Raw genomic sequence first — 3,985 nt, 5'->3', positions numbered from 1 at the left:
GGATTTTGCAGTGAGCTGAGATCCGGCCACTGCACTCCAGCTTGGGCGACAGAGCGAGACTCCGTCTCAAAAAAAAAAAAAAAAAGTTAAAAAAGAAATTACTTCAGCAGATAGGGTAAGGAAGTCCTTGGTAAGGTTTTCCTTTTAATGAAAAGCAGCCCCCAAATCAGTTTCTTTTCTAATGAAGAACAGCCTGTAAAATCAAGCTGCAGACATAGACAAGCAAGCTGGAAGCTTGCACAAGCGAATGCCAGCAGTTGTGACAACAGAAAAAACTACCCGTGGAATAGGCATATTCAAAATGGCGGCTCCATCTTCTCTTCTTTTTGCCACGTGTACAGTAAGGAGCAGGCAAGATGGCACTGGCCAAGTAGAAAATCCATTTGCCTAATAAGATTAGGGTGGGGTGACCAGCCTTTCCCGCACCAGTAAACATCACACCTGGTGGAACCAATCTGTGGGCCCCATGTAAATCAGACACAACCTCTTGAAGCCTGCCTGTAAAATCTGCTGTGGTCCACCGCTTTTCCTTTTTCGGAACACCTCTCTTTCATGAGAGAGATGCTCTCCTCTCGCATTTCTTCTGCCTATTAAACTTTCCACTCCTTAACCCACTTCATGTATGTGTGTGTGTGTCGTTAATTTTCTCAGCTTGAGACGACGAACCCTGGGTATTCACCCCAGAAAACGATGCTGCTTCAAAATTACAATGAAATATCTTCAAACTGCTTAAGTAAAAAGAAGTAGCAACTTAAAATTTTATATAGAGCTAATATATAACTCAAAAGTAAGAGCTGAAATAGACATTTTTAAACAAAGACTGAGAGTTTACATTAAAGGCCTGAAGTTAATGGAATACTCAGTGTGTACTTTAGGTAGATGCAACCGAGCTAGGAATGAAGGACAAGGATGCAGAAACAATGCACTCTATATTATTTTCTACTCTTTTTTATACTTTAAAAATATTTCATAATTAAACATGTAAGACTTAGAAAACCAGTAACGGGTGAAAAGTGTAACAAAATCATAGAGCAAAATAAGCTCGTTCTTTTAGTAAAAACTTAAAAAATGGCTAATAATTCCCATAGCCCTTGTTATAGTCTTATTAAAATGTGGGGGAATGGCCAGGTGCAGTGGCTCACACCTGTAATCCCAGCACTTTGGGAGGCCGAGACAGGTGGATCACCTGAGGTCAGGAGTTTGAGACCAGCCTGGCCAACATGGTGAAACCCCGTCTCTACAAAAAATACGAAAATTAGCCAGGCATGGTGGCATGCGCCTGTAATCCCAGCTACTCTAGAGGCTGAGACAGGAGAATCGCTTGAACCTGGGTGGCGGAGGTTATAGTGAGCCGAGGTGGCACAACGGCACTCCAGCCTAGGTAACAGCAAGACTGTCTCCAAAAAAAAAAAAAAAAAAAACAGTCCCCAAAAAAAAAAAAAAAAAAAAAAAGTCAGGGGTGTTAGGCCTCAGCAGCAGGCCTGCCCTCCTTTCATTCTAATGTTCCCCTGCCTTTCTGACTGTGGGTCTTAAGGCCCTCCCATGAGAGGGTCCAACCCAATCTTGGGGGAAGGAATGCTGATGTCATGAAGCTTCCAGAAAAACCCAAGAGCAAAGAGTTCAGGGAGCTTCTGGATAGCTAAACCTGGAGGTTCCTGGAGGGTGCAGCCCAAGGAAGGCATGGAAGTTCTGTGCCCCTTCCCCATACCCCACCCTATGTGTCTCTGTATCCTTTGCAATATCCTTCCTAATAAACCAGTAAACCTAAGTAAGTGTTTCCTGAGTTCTGTGAGCTGCTCCATCAAATTAATTGAACCCAAAGGTGGGAGCCCCAACTTGAAGCTGGTCCATCAGAAGTTCTGGAGGCCTGGACTTGCAACTGGTATGTGTGTGTGGAGGGGACAGGGGCAGTCTTGGGGACTGAGCACTCAATCTGTGGGATGTGACACTATCTCTGGGTAGAGAGTATCAGAACTGATTCAGAGGACACCCAGCTGGTGTCCACTGCTTGATGTGTAGGGGAAAAGTCCACACACATATGGTCATAGAAGTTTTCTTGTGTGGTGATGATTGTTGTGATGTGAGAGTAGAGGGAAAATGTGGTTTGAGAAAAATTTTATGTGTTATTAAAAAAAATTGTTGTTTTAAATCTCAATCCCCCTAAAATGTAAAAACATTAGAATCTGAAAATACAAGGTTGACCAAATCTAATCATGGGAGAGGAGACTCGTTCATTTAGCATTTCTTGTTAATAATTAGCTCAAGAAGCTGACAGTATCATTTTGTTAAAAACAAATTAAGAAGAATGAGCTCATGCAAAAAGTTATATAGGTCAGGTCTCTCTGTAGGAAGCTAAAAAACATTTTACAACCAGCAAAGGGGATAGTCACATAATATATACTTTATTATTGTTGTTTACCAGTTGGTAAATTGCTTCAATTCTTATGCACAGTACTCCCCTCACCCAAACTATAATAACCTTACCCCTGAAAAACAAATATTTTGTTTAGTATTTGAGAATTTCTGATAACTGTTAGAGAGATGTCTCTGCTTAACTGACCCTATTTGGCACCTACTGGAAGCCTCTGCTGTCAGGGTACTGATATGGTTTGACTGTGTCCTCACCTCAATCTCAACGTGAATTGTATTTCCCAGAATTCCCACGTGTGTGGGAGGAACTCAGGGGGAGGTAACTGTATCAGGGAGTCGTTCCCATGCCATTCTTGTGATAGTGAATAAGTCTCGTGAGATCTGATGGGTTTACCAGGGGTTTCCACTTTTGCTTCCTCCTCATTTTCTCTTACTGCTGCCGTGTATTCATCTTTAAGATCTGAGCTCAAATGTTACTTCCTCAGAGAAGTCTGCTCTGACCATCCTCATTCGATCAGCTTCCTGTGGTTTTAACAGCTCCCTATTCTTCCATTTTTATGCTTAACTTACAATTACACACTTGTACACACAGGTGATATATTAATGGCTAGTTTCTGCCATCAAACTGGAAATCTATGAAGGTGGGGTCTGTGTCTGTTATGCTTACTATTGTAACATCAGTCCTTAATTAGCACAATTTTTGATTCGATGTATACACAGAGGTGATGTATAAGGGATATCATCAATTTAGCTGATAGGTTAGATGAATGCCTTTTAATATGCTTTTTTCTTTAATTCCTAAGAAGTAAAGGAAGTAACAACTTGGAAATTAATAACAATTCAGACTTTAAAACATGATAGAAATATGAGAACAAGTTCACTTTCTTGAGATGCGAAGATCTATAAAGAATTAGTTGATTAAAATCTTGTCTCTTATTTTACTGGACAAGTCACTTAACATCTTTGAATCTAAATTTCCTCATTTGTAAAACAAAGAACAACATTAGTCCTTCCTACCTCATTTAATTATTGTGAGGATCAAATAAGACATAAGACACCAGGCTCAGTGGCTCATGCCTGTAATCCCAGCACTTTGGGAGGCCAAGGCAGGCGAATCACTTGTGGTCAGGAGTTTGAGACCAGCGTGGCCAACATGGCGAAACCCCGTCTGTACTAAAAATACAAAAATTAGCTGGACGTGGTTGCAGGTGCCTGTAATCCCAGCTACTTGAGAGGTTGAGGCACGAGAATCACTTGAACCTGGGAGGCAGAGGCTGCAGCGAGTGGAGATTGCGCCACTGCACTCCAGCCAGGGTGACAGAGCGAGACTCTGTCTCAAAAAAAAAAAAAAAAAAAAAAAAAAAAAAAAAAAAAAATCAAATAAGGCATAAGAATGATAAACTATAAAATACTAAGCAAATGTTATCTAGTACAGTTATTACTGAGTAAATGAAACACTAGAGAGGTACATACATGAGAATGGTGATAAATTTAAGTATTATACTTTTTTCATTATATAAATATCAATATAGATAAGATAAAAGGTCCAGAATTAAAATGTTTAGAGTTAAACCTGAATTTTTTTTTTTTTTTTTGATAAACACTTTTCTAATGT

This window comes from Rhinopithecus bieti, unplaced genomic scaffold (assembly GCF_001698545.2).
Source record: "Rhinopithecus bieti isolate Rb0 unplaced genomic scaffold, ASM169854v2 scaffold_15676, whole genome shotgun sequence".
Taxonomy (NCBI): Eukaryota; Metazoa; Chordata; class Mammalia; order Primates; family Cercopithecidae; genus Rhinopithecus; species Rhinopithecus bieti.
The sequence above is the reverse complement of the archived record's forward strand: the minus strand, read 5'-3'. Positions refer to the sequence as shown.